The following is a 19,456-nucleotide window of genomic DNA, read 5'->3' as shown; positions in this document are numbered from 1 at the left end:
AATGCACAATCGATTAGGATCATGGGTTACTCTTCCATGTCACATACATCTTGGTGGAGCGCTCAAAATGATAGAAATTAAAAGCATGCATTCATCACCAAGCAAGTGAATGATCATATATGATATACAAAAGATAGTATCATCCAAACAAGCATTAAGGTAGCAAATGATCAACCACATGATCAAACAAGTATCTCACAAGGACATAAAGTATCTCACACAATAAAAGGTTCAACCAAAAGCAAGAGATATAAAAAGCAAGACACTCTCTCTCGAAGCATATGATGTATACATATTTCTCCCCCTTTGGCAACAAGTTACCAAAAAGTTTGAAAATGCATAGTGCTATGTGCCTCTCAGGCTTGGTCTTCGGGAGGTGGTGTAGAGAGAACTCCAAGGACGAAGGCATCTGTCGATGTAGTTGGATCTGGTGGAGTGGGTGCTGGAGGTGGCACTGGAGCTATAGCTGCTGGTGCTGACAATGTAGCTCTAGCGTCTAAAACTGGCACTACAGCAGACCTCGGACCTCGTGGCACACACTGAAAAGCATCAGTAGTGGACTTCCCTGTCCTCTCTTCTGCTTCCTCCTAAAGCTGCTCAACTGTAGTATGTATCTCAGTTACCTTGAGATCAAGATCATAGAATTTTGTCTCAACAATCCTCTCCAGGCTCTCCTGATTCAGAGTTAGGGTGGCCAAGAACTTCTCAATCCTCAGTGTAGCTTGAATCAGATAGCCTAATTGATCTTGCTTGCTCTTCAGGAAAACTTGAGATGCTTCTTCTTCACTTGGCTTCCTTGCAGCTTTCTCAGCCTTTGCCTTGGCTTTCTTTTCCTGGACTTGAGCAGATGTGGGGTCTTCCTCATTCATCACAACAGTGTTGTCTTCAAAATCAGGATGTAAGGGTAGATGCTCCTTGTCCAGCAAATAAGTTCCCGTGCCCATCTTAGAATTGATGAGCACCTGAATATGTGGAGCATACCCAGAACTTCTCTTTTGATCAGCAACTCTCCTCTTGATTGTTTCTACAATCAAACTCATAACCTTGAACTTCTGAGGGACATCAAAGATTTGCAGCATGTTGATGGAGTGTCCTCTGATCATCTTGTGATCTCCTGACTTGGGTAGCAATGTGTGCCTTAAGATCTAGTTAATAGTAAGCAGACGAGACAACAGGAAATGTACAGATCCAAGCTTGTGTGTCTCCAAAGCTTTATCAGGGATCTCTTTCTACATGTTTGCCATGGAGTTGTGGTCTTTCTTCTTGGTGGCACACACATCCAAGTCATCTTCATGTTCTTTGGGGGCATTGATTAGCTTGGCCCACTCCTCAATTGTGGATTGGTACCTAGTACCCTCAGACATCCATACTGTCCTCCCATCTGGATAGAACTGGGCAGTGGAGTAATACTACATGATCAGTTCATCATTCCATTTTGTGAGATTTTGTCCAACAAACTCATCTAGTCCACATGCTTTGAAGCTATCATATACTCCTGGGAAGTGATCTTCATTCTTCTTGATGTATTCCCAATCAACCCATTTCATGTCACATACAATGGGCTTCTTGTCAAGCAAAATCGTCTCATAGAAGTCTTGTTGTTCCTTTGTATGGAACCTGTAGTCAACTGCAGTCCTCCTCCTAACAGCATAGGGATCAGACTCTCTCCACAATCTTAGTCCTGCATCTTTCCTGATGTGCATGTCCTCAGCGACTGGATGAGCATCATTGTGGTCAGGAATTTTGGGCTTCAACTTCCTCAAAACATGGGATTCATCATCCTCTTCTTCAGCTTCAGGAACTGGGGCCTTGTTCTTTTCCTCGGAAAGTATACTCCTGGTGTTCCTCTTGGGTTTAGAAGGCTTCTGAGCAACAACCGTGGGAGCAGATTTGGGCTTAGATGGAGTAGCCCCTGATTTGATATCATCTCCTATGAGATTCTGAGACTTGGGAGCGGGTGCAGCATCCTCTTCCTCTCCAGCTTCTTCTGGATCTCTCATAATGGAGGATCTAGCAAGAACTCTGGAAGTGGTCTCCTTGACATTTCCTTCCTCTTCTTTCCTTCTCCAGCAGCCTCTTCAGTTGGCTTGGAGGTTTCAGCAGTTGAGGATATAACGTTTAAGGTTGGCACCCTCTTGGCAGGGGCCTTCTTGTGCAAGCCAGGCTTAGTTGTGGCAGATGACCCATATTCTTTCTTCAACACCTTCTTCTTGGAGCTGACTTCCTCCTCAACATTCACATAGTCCTCATCTTAAGAATCTGAGGTTTTCTTCTTCCTTTACCTGGTGGCTGCTTTGGGCAAGTTGCTTGGTGTGCTCCTGCTGCCCTCATCAGAAGTGCTAGAGGGACTAGTGCCCTCACTCAATTGCACTTGTTCTTCAGACCTGTTCTGGCTGTCCCTTTGATCAGACATCTCTACAAACTTACTGACAGCAAACCCTGTGAATAGATATAGATGAGGTAGAGTGGATGAGCATCACAAAGTGCAGAGTTTTTGCAAAATAGATGACTTAAAAACTTAGTTTTAGTTCTCCATAGAAAGCATTTCGGAGCTACTGATTTGTAAACTCGGTGATACTGAAGTAGCTTTTGGAACATAAACAAGTGAACTCGGTCAGACCGAGTCACAGTTTGGTGGCACTGAGACTGCTAGGGTTTCACAGAGAATCGAACTCGGTCACACTGATTTGTAATTTTCGGTCAGACCAAAAATGCATGTGCTATGGCCTAAGCCAAATTGGTGAGACCGATTTCTACAATTCGGTCGGTCCGAGATGAGTCCGGCGGAGACCTAACCCTAAATTTTCAAATCCAATCTAATCTAAAGGAAGTTTGTAGTGGATGGATTGTTTGCATACGTGGTCATGATCATGGCAAAGTAATGTGCTATGAATAGGAGTTAAAAGAATAGCACAAAGGATTGAACTCGTACCCTAGTTCGGCAGAGTTCGCTACGGCGGCAACGCAGGGGCAGAATTCCGTTGACGGTGATGGAAACTAGCGGCGGGAGGTCGCTTGCAGCGAGAAGACGATTCAGAGACCCAAGGCGGCAGAGCAGGATATGCACGGGCTGAGAGGTTTCTAAGAAATTTCCAAAATATCACCCGTGGGTTTATATATCCTGACCCTATCAGTGTGACCGAGTCGAACAACTTGGTGGCACCGAGATGTAGAATCGCAAGCGATTACTGCAACTCGGTGTGACCGAAAAGTTCAAAAGGGTTGCACCGAGATTGAAAACCTAGATCAACTTAGTGATCTAGGTGTGGCCGAAATGGATGACTCGGTCATACGAAAATACACAAAGAGGTTTTGGAAGTTTAAGTCTATGACGAATCGGGGACTCCAAGTGCTCCTCACACAGAGTGGTTCGAATATGACTTGATCAAACATTGTGATGTAGCATGAATAGAGTTTGAGACTAGAAAAGTATAGATAGCTAGAGGTTGTTCTTAGGCATTCTTGTCCATCCATTTGGCAAAAGAGAACAAGCCAAACAATCAAAGGAACAAATGGATGTCCTCGAATGAGTAAAATATGCAACCAACATGCTCACACAATAGAATGGCAAATGAAATATGTGACAAAACATGCACAAGCACTCTAGCATCTATCAAGCAATTTGGCGATGACTAGGTCATCTATATATGAGTATATTGACTTAGGAGTCAAATGAGAACATTTGATCATAGGTCATACTCATGGTTTAAGCACGAGTGGGGTTGCCACTTTTACATAAAGCATTGTTGTGCTCACATAATTAAAGTTGCTTTAGCTCAATTGATTAGAGTAAAGCTCCCATTAGATGTGATTTCCCCCCTAAGAGGGATGAACTAACCTTGGGTTTTGTCGATGACGACTTCATGTAGGTGTTGAAGATGTAGATGCTCAATGTTGATGTAGATCATTCGGAGCAATCCTTTGGAGTGAGTTGCACTTTCAATACCTATTCGGGTTAGTCCCACAAGGAACAAACAAGGATATCCATAGACATAGAGTGATATTCACATGAGATGATGTCCATGAATTCATTAGGTTACCTTGTCCCTTGTCTTACCAACAAGAGGGTTTGTGACTCCTTGAACTAGTGCAAGATATGGAAGTTGTTTGCACTTGTCCTTGCCAAAATGATAAGAGTGATGTATGTTGGCGGAGTCACCCTCAAGAACTCTCTAGTTCTTCTTCTTAGGGATCCACACCATCTTGATGGGAATCCTTGGAGTTTTAGTCGTACTTGATGAAGTGGAACTTGATGTAGTCTTGGGAACCCACTTGACCAAGGCCTTAGGAGCTTCTTCAAATTCATCAATCTCCTCTTGAAGCTTGTCGTTGCCTTTTAGCTTCTGGTCTTATGGTGGAAGATCATCTTGAGCTTGTGTTCCTTGGAAAGAAGTAGGATCATACTTCTCTTGTTGAGGAACAGAATTCGTCTTGGGGTATCAATCTTCTTCCCACTCAATTCCATTGGCATTGAACTTTCGTTCAAAACCAACACCTTGATTCTTCCGGTGTCTTCCATGCTTGCGTACAATTTCCTCAAATTTCTTACTTCCGGCAAGACTCTTGTAAACGCCTTTCTCTATAATTCCCTTCAATAAGCTATTTTCTTGCTCAAATGTAACTTGGCTAAGAGGATCATTAGTGGAATCAAGAGAACTAATAGAAGTAACAACATTGGATTTAGCATGATTGTTGTTACTACTAGAGGAAGAATCTTTCTTGTTCTTGTTGCTAGATTTAACTTGTGGCATGTAAGTAAACAAGAGTAAATGCTTAGCAATGTAAGAAGAACTTTTCTTGCGAAGATCATCATTTATTTATTTTAAGAACTCATGCTCTTGCTCAAGGTTGAGCTTTTTAGAGCGTAGCTTCTCATGAGTCTTTAAAAGTTCTCAATGATCTTCCAAGGTAGTTTCATGAGCTAACTTAAGAGTTTTTAGTTCTTTTGTTAGACGCTCAATCTCCTTCTTATAATTGTCATTTGTTTTATCTTGATTAGCATGATTAATAGCAAGTTCATCATAGTTTTCGTAACTAGAGTTGTCACCAAGTAAATCATCATCACCTAGAAAATCATCTTCATCACTATTAAAATCAACATACTCGGGGTGTGTTACCTTTGGACCTTTAGCCATAAAGCATCTTCCAATTCCTTCATTTGGTGAGTCAAATATGTCATAGGAGTTGGTTGACACAAGTGCTAGACTAGCAACACCTTCATCTTGAGTATATTCGGAGTCGGAGTGATATCTTCTTTCGGAGTGATTGTCGGAGTCGGAGCCGGATACCCATTCACCAACATGAGCTTGATGTCTTCGTTTTGTGTATCTCTTTGATGACTTGTCCTTCCTTTCTGAATCCTTGCTTCTCCGTGATGTTCTTCATTCATAACGGTCATCTCTACTCCTTCTCTTTCATGGTGGTGATTATTCTCTTCTACTTCTTATTTTGGGAGAATCTTCCCTTCTTTTGTAGGGAGTCGTGCACTCATTGGAATAGTGTCCGGGTCTTCCACAATTGTAGAAATTGCACTCATGACTAGAAGATCTTTTGTCATTGTAGGACCTTGACTTGGAACTTCTTTCTTTGCTTCTACTCTTGTAAAACTTGTTGAAGTTCTTCACCATTAGGCTCAATTCTTCGTTGAAGGTTTGTTTCTCACTTGATGATGTGGGAGCATCACATGAGGCTTTGTAAGCACCACTTGATTTGTTGTGAAGCTCTTCCTTATACTTGAGTGACATCTCATGAGCAACAATTCTTCCAATGACTTCCGTTGGCTTGAGATCTTTGTAATTGGGCATCATTTGGTCAATGTGCACATGGTATCATATTTTCCATCCAAGGCTCTTAGGATCTTCTTGATGATGAATCTATCGGTCATCTCTTCACTTCCTAACCCGACAATCTCATTTGTGATGAGAGCAAGCCTAGAGTACAGTTCAGCGACACCTTCACCATCCTTCATTTTGAACTTGTCAAGTTGACTTTTAAGCACATCCAATTTGGATTCCTTGACGGAGTCGGTACCTTCGTGCATATCAATCAAAGTATCCCAAATTTCCTTTGCATTCTCAAGATAGCTGATTTTGTTGAATTCTTCGGGGCACAATCCATTGAAGAGAATATCACAAGCTTGAGCATTGTATTGCAGCATCTTTAGCTCTTCCGCGGTAGCTTCACGGTTCGGTTCTCTCCCATCAAAGAATTCACCTTGCAAGCCAATACACACAATAGCCCAAATAGCGGGGTTATGTCCAAGAATATGCATTTCATGTTATTCTTCCAACTAGCAAAATTAGTACCATCAAAGTAAGGACCTCTACGGTGGTAATTTCCCTCACTAGACGCCATACTCTCCTAGGTTGTGAAACCAAGGCTATGATCACCAAAAGCTATGGAAATCAAAGCAAATGGAGACCAAAGCTCTGATACCACTTATAGGATCAAAAGTATGTCTACACGGGGGGTGATTAGACTACTTGACCAAATGAAAATCTAGTCTTTTCCCAATTTTAAGTCTTGGCAGATTTTAGCAACTTAGCACAAATCAAGTAATCAACCTACACATGCAATTCTAAGAGTATAGCTGTGGAATGTAAAACAATTGCATATGAAGGTAAAGGGAGGAGTTTGGAGGGAGCAAACACAATGTAGACACAGAGATTTTTGGCGTGGTTCCAATAGGTGGTGCTATCGTCCATCCACGTCGCTGGAGACTTCAACCCACGAAGGGTAACGGTTGCGCAAGTCCACAGAGGGCTCCACCCACGAAGGGTCCATGAAGAAGCAACCTTGTCTATCCCACCATGGCCATCGCCCACGAAGGACTTGCCTCACTAGGGTAGATCTTCACGAAGTAGGCGATCTCCTTGCCCGTACTAACTCCTTGGTTCAACTCCACAATCTTGACGGAGGCTCCCAAGTGACACCTAACCAATCTAGGAGACACCACTCTCCAAAAGATAATAGATGGTGTGTTGATGATGAACTCCTTGCTCTTGTGCTTCAAATGATAGTCTCCCCAACACTCAACTCTCCCTCATAGGATTGGATTTGCTAGAACGATGCTTTGAGTGGAAAGCAACTTGGGGAAGGCTAGAGATCTAGATTTATGTGGTTGGAATGGAATATCTTGACCTCAACACAAGTGTAGGTGGTTCTCTCTTAGAAAATGTATGTTGGAAGTGTAGGCATGTTCTGATGACTCTCTCCACAAATGAAGAGTGGGTGTAGGGGTATATATAGCCTCCAAACAAAATCTAACCGTTACACACAAATCACCAAACTCAGTGGGACCGAATTATAAAACTCGGTCAGACCGATTTAGTTCAAAATGTGAACGTTAGGATTTTCGATGGGACCGATTCCATTAGGGTTAGGGCATAACATAATCTCGGTGAGACCGATTACACAAACTCGGTGGGACCGATTTTGGTAATAGACAAACAGAGAGTTGCTCAGGCAAACTCGGAGGGACCGATTCACTCATCTCGGTTAGACGGAAACGTTACGAAGGGGAAACAGAGAGTTTGCATTGCAATCTCGGTGGGACCATCGCTCATCTCGGTTGGACTGAAACGTTACGAAGGGAAACAGAGAGGTTGCCATCCCATCTCGGTGAGGCCGAGATCCCTATCTGTGAGACCGAAGTGACTAGGGTTTGTGGCAGTGGCCATGTCAAGTGAACTCGGTGGCGCCGGATAGAAGATTTCGGTGGGGCCGAGTTTGACTTTTGGTTTGGGACATATGTGGATATGAGAAAGTAGTTGAGGGTTTTTGGAGCATATCACTAAGCATTTTGAGCAAGTAACTCATTAAGCAACACCTCACCCCCTTTTAGTAGTATTGGCTTTTCCTATGGACTCAATGTGATCTTGGATCACTAAAAGTAAAATGTAGATTCTTATGCTTTGAGCTTGAGCCAATAGTTTGACCTTAGCATTTTGAGGGGTCCACTTTCTAATCCATGCCATGCCAATCATTGAGCTTTCCTAAAATATTTATCTTAAAATAGCATTAGCTCAATGAGCTATATGTTGTTAGGAATTACCAAAACCACCCAGGGATAGTTGCACTTTCAAGCATGCATATAGCCTTTGTATTTTTTGCTAACGGTTTATCTGGTGAGTGTAGATGGCATTGGCTCGGATCCTCTACATCTCAGCCTTTACATTTCTCCAGTTTTCTTTTCTTGCTTGTTCTTCGGTGTTTGGCATCATATCCGTCCCAGCAGACTGATGCCGAGTGATCCTAACACTATTCGTTGAAATGGTGCTCAGGTATCACACCGATATCCTTCTTTCATCCCCGCCTATCATTTCAGTGATAGGCATGCTTCTATCCCGGATCGTCCTTTTTATCTTGTCATGTTAGCAACCCTGAATGGTCTCAGTCATTATAAAATGGGCAATGTCAGCAGTCGCAGTTTTTCCCCGCTATCCTATTTCTTGGACGAGTACGAATCTTTTTCCGTCCACTTGATAATAATGTGGTTGCAACCTTCATGTCTGTAGAGACCCGACCTCAGACGGTCAAGTCTCTGTGCTTAAGTGTCATCCCTGGATCGGTATGGTGACACACATAGTACTCGAGGATTTATAACAGAGGTAAATGACATGTACAATATAACGTAAATACTATTAACTCAATCCATATAGCGGAAGTAACAAACGTTGTGGATTCCCATCAACACCAACGACAAAGTTGAGTGTAGAAATCGTAACCCTAATGTATCACTTACTCGTCGTAAGAATCCTGCAACATGAGATGTTACATCCACAAAGGGTTAGTACATTGAATGTACTGGCAAATTCACACCATAGGATAATGATGAATAAAGGCTATCACTACATGCATATTTGGCTGGTGGAAAGGCTCTGTGGTTATAATGTTTTTTCGAAAAGCCAATTTTTCCCTACATCAAAGAAATATATTTTATTTAACTACAAAGTTGGTTGAAAATATTGAGAAGGTTCCTCCAACTCAATCCCAAATTAACATCAATAACCCAACAAATTATTTAAGTAACGTGATGAGATCAATATGATAATCCAAGAACCAGATACTCAAGATGTCCATAACCGGGGACACGACTAACCATGATTAGTTTGTACACTCTACAGAGGTTTGCACACTTTTCCCCACAAGACTCGATCGCCTTCATTGTATTTCTCGCACTACATGGTGTTTGAGAAATGGATGACCGAGACACGGTCTTTCAGAAACATTAACTCTCTACTCTCGGTAGACCATACCAAACCTACAACCCACTACCTGCTGATCCACCTCTTCAAGAGCTTCACGTAACTTACTCAACTATGCTAGAGCCCATAATAGCTTGTGGCTGCACACGGAAGTTTCTAGCATGAATAATCTTATGATCCCTTAGAGCCTGGGTGGTGGTCCATAGGAAGATCATACGGGTACTCCGGGATTTCCAAAAATATAGGCAACACTGGGTACTCCAGGTGCCTCAATCCACCCAGATGTGTATTTAAGTTGCCACCTTAAGTTGAACCATTAATTAACATTCTCACATCTGTCATGGATTTCACTCACCCAAACCACGTCTACGAGCATAGCATAGCAATATAAGCAATTCGGATAAGTAACTCCCAAGGGTTTGAATGTAACAAGGCAATAGGTTCTACCTCATCAACTACCTCCCAACCCACATGTTAAATCACATCCTAACCATGCAATGTTTGAGGATTGGAACTAATGCATAAAAATTGGGTGATAAAGGGGTATGATCAAAGTGTGAACTTGCCTGCAATGTCGATGAAGATGAATCGCACTAAAAACTCTTGATAGTTCTACTCGTCACACTCCGATCAATCTATCGTAAGAAAGCAATAGTAACCACACATAAGCAATCACTCAAAAGGGTCGGAAAGAACGAAGAACAAATTGGAAAACATCAAACCCAAGAAAATAACTCTTGCAACATAAAACAATTTCTAACAGTACCAAAATTATGTGAATTTGACCTTATCAGAAAGTTTTGGTCAATAGCTTCGATTTGCAAAAAGAATCAACTAAAACGGAGCCACTAAACTCAAGTTATGATCAAATGAAGTTTGAATTCAAATCTAGTCTAATTCAAATTTTAAACTTTCAAAAACAAGTTTAAGTTGTTTTACTGGGTAGAGGGGATCATAACGAAGAAGTGGGCGTTGGTTTCGTTGGATTTGGACTAACGAACAAAATCAGGGACTAATCTGTAAATAAGATCATCACCGATAGGTCCCTGGTTGAAAATAAAAGGAAAAAGAAAATTCCTATCGAACGAGCGTTCGCTACAAAGACATATCGTACGCAAACCGTTCTCTACAAATCCTAAACTAGCGAACGTCCACTAATTAACCTAATTAATAAATAAAACTGGCTTTAGAAGAAAACCAGAGAAAACCAAAAATAAATTAAATCGGACCGGGCGATTAATTACCGGTTTGGGCGGTTTTCGTCGAAAAGACCACCGGTGGCGGTTAGCAGATAGGCGGCGACGACGGATCGAGCGGCAGCGGCGGGCTCCGGCGACAGCAAGCGGTGGCGTGGTAGCAGGCAACAGCGGCGGCGGCGGTGCGGCAGGGCGGCAGCGCTAGCGGCGATGCGGCGTTAGCTGCGACGGCGAAGTCCGGCGGCAGGCGGCGGTGCTAGGGCGCGGCGGCGAGATGCGGTGATGGTGGCGCGGAGCGAGGAGAGAGAGGGGGTCCGCGGCGGATTTATAGGAGGGGAGGGAAGGCGAAGGCGTGGAGGAGGGGTAAGGCAAGGCGGCGCGGAGGCGAACTCCGGGAAGGAGACGGCGGCGACCGGCGGTCGTGCGGGGTTCGGTCTCCCTCTAGAGATCGGGGACGACCCGGGGTGGGCCGGCGCGGCGCTGGGCCGGCTAGGCTTCGGCCCAGTCGGTCCACAATGTTTTTTTTTCAAAAACATTCCTCAGACAAATAAAAACAGAATAAAACAAATATATTATATAAGCATATAATATATCAGAATTTTCAGAAAATGATTGTCTACAACATGAACATTATCCTAACATTAAATAAAATTCACACAAATTCAGATAATTCAAAGAGTGCTACTGGTCTAATAAAATCCAATAAAAATCATTATAAAAATACCAAAATTAATTCAAATTTATTTCTCTCCAATTTTCTGATGTAGGGAATCATGTTACCCTATTTTCCATATATTTTATTTTTGCAGAAAAATAATTTGAATAAAGTCCAAATAACTCTGAATTGAAAATAATTTCCAAAAGGACTTTGAATTTGATCCTTTTAAACTCCCAACTCATATTTCATATAATTTGAAGAAGTCATTTTATCTTCTCTCGTGAAAATCATTGAGTTGCATAAAGTTTCAGAATTGGAAATATTTTCAAACGAAATTCAAATCTTTTCAACCCCTTTTCATTTAAATAAATGGAAGAAGTCATGTCATCTTCTCTCGAGGGTTTTGTATTTGAAAATAATTTGAATTTACGGAGATCAAAATGCAAAAAGGTGAAAGTTTGGGAAAGTCCTTTTATTCCCTCTCATTTAACTATCAAAAAGTTTTGAATATCACTCAATCACTCACACAACAATCAAACAAACAGTCAATCTATCTATTTATTATAACATTCCAAAATTTAGAATTTTGGGATGTTACAAACCTACCTCCCTTAAAATGAATCTCGTCCTCGAGATTTGGAGAGGCTAGCAAGAAAAAGGTTAGGGCTTGGGGGTCTCTTCAAAATCCATCAATTGTCGCAGGAGGGGGTTTGGGGTGCTACTACCCTTAGAAGCATGGTTACGGTTCCATCAAAACTCATATACCTCATCCATATTGTTAACAGCGTCGGTCTTCTCAGATCTTCAGGATAATTCCTCACCTGGGTTCTTTCGGTAGTGGCATAACCTTTTCCTCAATTCTTCTGTCTTTCATCTTGGTAAGGTTCTTCTGTGACTGGGTCTTCTTAGCTGACGGGTCTAGCGCCAATACTAAACAACTATCGATATCTCATGGTGGTCAACCATTTATGGTTTCTACTGCCGAAAATGGGTCCGGTTGATCCTCACCGTATAACCTACGGTTGGCAAAAGCTGCCTTGTACAAGGGAAAAATTGCTATACCATTCTAAGGTTTAAACAAGGTTTTTGATCGTCGTCTCTCTTCTATAGGTAAGTCTCTCAGATTTACCATCCCATATACCAAGGCGAATAATAAGAGTAAGTAGGTATGGTGATCAATCCATCCCGCACCCAAATCATTACCCTGTAACTAACCCCTCTGCTGAGGATACCACTGCTATTGCTGATGAGAATGCTAGGTTAAAGACACTGCTTGAAACAGGGATGTACAGAAGTCTCAAAGGGCATCAGACACTATGTGATGTCCTCAAAAGGTAGATCCTGAACCAAAACCCTAGGAAAGAGGGTGTTGGGTTAGAAAGGAAAATGAATGCCGATGGCTCTTACTGGAAACCTGAGCAGTACCCCAAAACCACATGGGTTGCTGCAAAGGAACCTTCAGTGGATCCATCCACCCTATCTGGCTTCACTTGTGCTAATCCCATTGTTATTGATGAATCCTTTGATGCAAACTACAAACTGTTTAAGAATCAGAATGGTGAAGTGTTTGCCAGGTATATTGGTACTAACTGCAGGAATGGACCGCCTATGAAGAAGATCTAGGTGTCGAAACGATGTTTGGAGAATCTTCCTGTGAATGTCATCATGACACCACAGGTGAAGAAGACAAACCCGAGACCACAGGCTTCATATGGTCCAAAGGCTTCATACAGACAGAGGACTCACCGGAGTCGCACTAACGCAAATGTTTTGCAGGGAAGCCATACTCACGCCTATGAATATGAGCGCAGTTCATCAAACCGCCATGTTCATAAGACCAAGAACTATTCTGCTTATTCTTATGAGTACTATTGTCCACCTACAAGACTTTTTGCTAGGGCTCCAAAACCAAAGTTCTCAAATGCTGCACTTAGACTCATTTCTTCAAAGCCACCCTTGAAGATGTGGGTGGCTAAGAAAGCTTAACTCTCTTTTATAGGGAAAGGTCTCCAGCAGAAAACCAAAATCGTCTGACGCTATTGCTGGGGACCTTAAACATCTTGTAGGGTGCAAGATCAAATGCCCAAATGGTCTTATTATGTACTTTGTTCCTGAATCACTTGCTACTCGCCCTATCAGTCCAAATCTCGATCTAAGCTTTCATAACCCACTGGTTCTTCAAATGTTTTTGCTTCACAATTCTCTTCGTGAAGCCTATCCTCCTAACTGCACTGTAGGGTACGACACCAGCAGCTTCAGAATGGATTATTGATAGTGGGTGTACCAATCACATGACTGGCAAGAGAAGCCTTCTTATGGACTCAACCTTACGTCCATCCAACAAAAGTCACATCACATTTGCTGACACTGGTAAAAGTAAGGTATTGGGTCTAGGTAGAGTTGCAATCTCAAAGGATCAACACATGGATAAAGTCATGCTTGTTGAATCCCTTGGCTTCAACTTAATGTCTGTCTCAATGCTTTGCGATTTAAACATGATTGTGATGTTTGGAAAATATTGTTTCCTTGTTCTAATGGAATCTGACAAGTCTCTAGTGTTTGAAGGGTATCGGAAAGATGATTTGTACGTGGTAGATTTCTCAGCAGGACCACAGCTTGCTGTATGTCTTCTAGAAAAAGCTTCAGAATGCTGGCTCTGGCATCGGAGGCTAGGGCATGCTGGCATGAGGAACCTGCACACCCTTGCAAAGAAGAAGCATGTCATAGGCATCGAGGGCGTCAAGTTCAAGAAAGATCACTTATGTGGTGCCTGTGAAGCAGGAAAGATGACGAGGGCCAAGCATCCCTCGAAGACAATCATGAGAACGACTCGACCCTTCGAACTGCTCCACATGGATCTTTTCGGTCCCACTCATTACTCAACTCTTACTACTACTGCTTGTCTCTATGGCTTTGTCATTGTTGATGATTATTCTAGATATACTTGGGTGCATATAATCCTCTACAAGACTGAAGTGCAGGATGTCTTCAGACGCTTCGCTAATCAAGCAATGAACAACTATGGCGCCAAGATAAAACACATCAGAAGTGACAATGGCACTGAATTCAAGAACACTGGCCTGGATACATATCTTGATACTTTGGGCATCACACATGAATTCTCAGCTCCATACACGCCACAGCAGAATGGCATCGTCGAACGCAAGAATAGAACACTTATTGAGATGGCCCGAACGATGCTTGATGAATACAAGACTCCAAGAAAGTTCTGGCCTGAAGCCATTGATACTGCATGCCATACACTCAACCATGTTTATCATCACAAGCTTCTAAACAATACATCTTATGAGCTCCTTACTGGCAAGAAGCCAAATGTCAGTTACTTCAGAGTATTTGGTGCCAGGTGCTGGATCAAGGATCCACATCACACTTCAAAATTTGCACCAAAAGCACATGAGGGTTTTATGCTTGGATATGGAAAGGATTCGCACTCCTACAGAGTCTTCAATCTCTTTCATTATAAAGTGGTTGAAACAGTGGATGTGCGGTTCGATGAGACTAACGGCTCACAAGGAGAGCACCTGCCAAATGTGCTAGATGAAGTTCCATCCGTGAATCAATCAAACTTATGGGAACTAGAGAAATCATACCTTCGGAAGCTCAACCTGAAGAGGAACTTATCATCTCCGCACCTGATCAACCTGAAGACAATGCTCAGCCTGAAGACAATCCCTCTAACAATGACAATGATCAGCAAGAGCAAAATCTTCGTCCTGTACATCCTCGTGTTGCAAATGAAGTGCAGATTGAGAGAATAATTGATAGCATCAATGCACCAGGTACACTCACTTGTTCAAGGGCAACACAGCTAGCAAAATTCTGTCGACACTTCTCATTCGTCTCAATAACAGAACCCAAGAAAGTTGAAGAAGCCTTCATGGAACCTGAATGGATTCAAGCTATGCAAGAAGAGCTTCAACAGTTTGAGCTGAATAATGTATGGGAACTGGTTAAGCGTCCTGATCCTCGAAGCACAATATAATAGGCACCAAATGGATATATTGCAACAAGCAAGATGAGCATGGTCAAGTTGTCAGAAACAAAGCTCGTCTCGTTACTCAAGGATACACTCAAGTTGAAAGGATTGACTTCAATGAAACATTTGCTCTTGTGGCTAGACTTGAAGCTATCCGCATACTGCTGGCCTATGCAAATCATCATAATATTCTTCTGTATCAAATGGATGTGAAGAGTGCCTTTCTCAATGGCAAGATTGAAGAAGAGGTGTATGTTCCACAACTGCCTGGTTTTGAAGATCCAAAACATCCTGACATGGTGTACAAGCTCAACAAGGCACTGTATGGCCTCAAACAAGCCCCTCGGGCTTGGTATGACACACTCAAATACTTCCTGAAGAGCAAAGGCTTCACACCTGGTTCCCTCGACCCCACTCTCTTCACGAAGACATATGATGGTGAACTCTTTGTGTGCCAAATATATGTGGATGACATTATCTTCGGCTGCACCAATCAAAAATACAGTGAAGAGTTTGGATATATGATGCAAGAGCAATATCAGATGTCCATGATGGGTGAGCTGAAGTTCTTCCTTGGTCTTCAAATATGTCAGCAACGCAACGGCATCTTTATATCTCAAGAGAAGTATCTCAAAGATTGCCTGAAGAAGTTTGGTATGCAAGACTGCAAAGGCTTCACGACGCCAATGCCAGCCAAACATCATCTGGGTCCCGACGACAATGGTAAAGAGTTCGATCAAAAGGTATACCGCTCCATGATTGGTTCTTTACTTTATCTATGTGCATCTAGGCCAGATATTATGCTTAGTGTTTGCATGTGTGCTCGATTCCAAGCAGCACCAAAGGAATTGCATCACTTAGCTGTGAAGCGAATTCTTCAATATTTGGCTTACACCCCAACTCTAGGATTATGGTATCCAAAGGGCTCAGAGTTTGATCTGGTTGGATTCTCAGATGCTGATTATGCTGGTGACAAGGTGGATCAGAAGTCCACATCAGGCACATGTCATTTTCTGGGGATCACTTGTATGTTGGTCTTCAAAGAAGCAGAACTGTGTATCTCTCTCCATTGCTGAATCTGAATACATTGCTGCTGGATCTTGCTGCGCTCAGCTTCAGTGGATGAAGCAAACACTCAAAGACTATGGCACTCATCTGAAGCAAGTGCCACTCTACTGCGACAGCGAAAGCGCCATCAAGATTGCCAACAACCCAGTTCAGCACTTGAAGACAAAGCACATTGAGATTCGTCATCACTTTCTCAGAGATCATGTTGTGAAGGAAGATATTGATATCATACACGTCGACACTGAAGAGCAATTGGCAGATATCTTCACCAAGCCCTTGGATGAGAAGAGAATTTCCAAGTTACGGTGTGAGCTAATATCTTGGAATCCTCAAATGTCATGTGATCAGGTACACATCCTAACACTTATGCATATTGATGACTTAGATGTGCAACACACGAAGTAAAGTATATCTTCAATCAATGAAGACATACATTCTAAGTGTGAATACATTAATGAGGAATTTGACTTCGGAGCGCCACAATAATTGTGCACCGTGTCCGGGTCTAATACTTCCTATACGGTGGGTAATGCCACCACCAAATGTTCTGTTTGAAGTATTTCACTCATGGCGTTTCATTTGTTATGTATTCACATTTGGTTTGGCTTCAATCTCAACATGTCTTCATGATTATATTCATTATGTTGATCATATATATATACTAGTGTTCTATCCTCTACAACATTCACTTAAAGCTATGTCTTCTTGTCGAATCTTTTGAACTAAGTGAATGTGATCGGACCCTAACCTCTCTATGCTTTCTATCTTAAACTCTATCTCTCCAAATCATATGCATTCTATTGAAACTGTCGAATGTCTTCTCTGCATCCTTGTCAGCAGAAGATACAGAGACAAACATTAAGTCCGTTTTCAATGCTAATTCCTTCACCTGAAACCCGGAGAAGTGGGAACGACCACCCGACAATCCAGGCGTGCGTGGGATGTGGAACAACCTCCAATATGTTACATGATGGCCACGTGTTCCTCAGATGTGAATCGCCAGGGGCACCTGTGTAATAACACTGAGTCGTCCCTGTCCCTATAAATACATGCCTCACCTCAGTCATTATCCTTTCTTCCACTCTCACACGAACCCTAGCGCCACCGCTAGCCCTCGACGATGCTGGCGACGAAGCACTTAGCTGCCGCAACCTCTCCGACGCCGTCTTCACGCTGACCGCGGACATCGTCTTCTCCGCCGTCGCCGTAGGTGTCCTCCGTCGCCAAGTTAGGGCATGGACGATCAAACTGCTCGGCCTCCTCTTCCACTCCGTCTAGCAGTTCTTCATGTGGTAAATAAAACTTCCTTTTTACGGCCCCTTTGATCCTATAGATTTATCACTTTCTACCACAAGCAGTTTCTGTTCACACAAGTTGGATCCACATCATACTGCATCTCATATTATGCCTAGTATGTTCACTTATGCTTCACAAAGTAGTTAGATTCCTCACTTGTACTAATCTGTGGATTCATACAAATCTGGAACCAACTCCTTATCTATGAGTGAATGTCTTCGCACGATGAGGTCAATGTCTTCTAAACTGATTTATCTTCAAAATCTTCTGAGAATGCATATGACCTCTTCCCCTTCCCTCGCACCTTAATGCTGTCGCAGGTACATGTCCGTGGGAGAATCCCTTGGTTCTCATAGTCTGCATTCATTTGCAGAATTCTTATAGCATCATATAAATTCTCCCGAAGCCAGTTCCTGTTTGTCCAGCAAGCGAAAGCCTTTGAAGCCTTTGAACGTATTGAAGCCATTCAGTCTAAAGTTCATTGCTGCAGAGAAATCAGCAAGGAAGGGTGGCAGAAAGCGTCGAGGAGAAACATCAAGAGATCTGCCCGATGACCTCTCAGAACTGTACAAGACGATCCTGAAGAGGATTACAATAAGCGCAAGACACGAATCCAATGGATTCGACGATATTGGGCAGAACAGTGGTTCAAGTACAGGTTTGTGACAAAGGAATATGCTAAGATGAAGCCATTGAACAAGGCTTTGTATCCCTGCATGGTCCGTGGACCACAGCCTGCGGATGCTGACCCATCCTCACTGCTATGGTGTCGTGACGACAATCTGTTCAAGCGCAACTTCCAGTTTGCCCAGAATTCGGCGAAGCAGAATAAGAAGTCATTGGGACTAGAATTCAATCCTGGTCCCTCTACTCCCCGTGCAGATGGCACCTGCGATGCCGAACCCAATGTCGTCGGTCCATTCTACAACCTGGATGGCCTCATCACTCACATCTCTGTTCAAGGTGCCAAAGTGGATCATTCTGATGATGATGATGACACTGATGAAGCCCCAGCTCCCACTCCAAAGCCGCAGAAGCCAAAGCTGCCTAAAGCTTTAAAGCCTGCCTCAGCGCCCAAAATCTCACGGGCGAAGCCACTGGCTACTGCACCTCCTGAAGACAGTGTGCAGTCTGAAGATCTATCACGCATCTCCAAGCCCCCGAGAGTCAAGATGCCTCTGCCACATACCAGCCAAGAACTGACTGCTGCTGCTATTCTGCGCAACGATGCCATTGATCTGTCCAGCGATGAAGATCTTGCAGATGACGCTCTTGAGCAACTTATCAAGAGCAAAGAAGAAGCAGAAATCTTCAACAATTTGCCTCTCTTTGACGTGGCAATCATCCACGACTTCATCGATGAGTGGTTTGACACGCCCAACCTCAGCTTTGAAGATCTGCAACTTCTCATTGGCCTCAGTGTTGCCTTCCATGGCGCCATTGCTTCAGAGTTAGCTATAGCCCAGCGCATCGTTGAACTGAAGCAGAATATTGACTTTGAGAAAGCTCAGTTCAAGAAGCATATGGCCAAGCTCAGCGTCCAAGAGGTCAAGAACTTCAAGATCATGCTGCACGAGCTCGAAGAAGCCTTTCTCAAGAAGCATGAAGAAGCTCAAGGTTCTCGTGAGCGCATGAAGAGCCTAGCTGACAAGTGTGTGCAAGCCTACAATGAGGCTGAGAAGCGCAAGGCCCTTGGGCGTCCTAGCATCAACCCCAGGATGGCTGCAAAGCAGAACAAGAAGAAGCCCGCTATGGCCGAACCCGACGCACCAAGGCAGGAAGCACATCCCATTGTCTTCCCAACCAGCATGACTGGCTTGAAGCCAAAAGCTAGGTCTACCACTTCAGAAATGAACAAGACGAGGACTGCTGAGGCTGAAGCCAGAAAAAGGAAACATCCTGAAGCCTCTGCTGCTGCTCCCTCCAAGAAGAAGCACAAGACCAAGAAGGAACGGGCTGCTCCCACAGAGACCTTAATTGTTGAACCTATCTCCATGGTTCGCCCTACCGCTGAACATCAAGAGCGCCAACTGAC

This window comes from Triticum dicoccoides, chromosome 4A, assembly GCF_002162155.2.
Source record: "Triticum dicoccoides isolate Atlit2015 ecotype Zavitan chromosome 4A, WEW_v2.0, whole genome shotgun sequence".
In the NCBI taxonomy this organism is placed as follows: Eukaryota; Viridiplantae; Streptophyta; class Magnoliopsida; order Poales; family Poaceae; genus Triticum; species Triticum dicoccoides.
The sequence above is the reverse complement of the archived record's forward strand: the minus strand, read 5'-3'. Positions refer to the sequence as shown.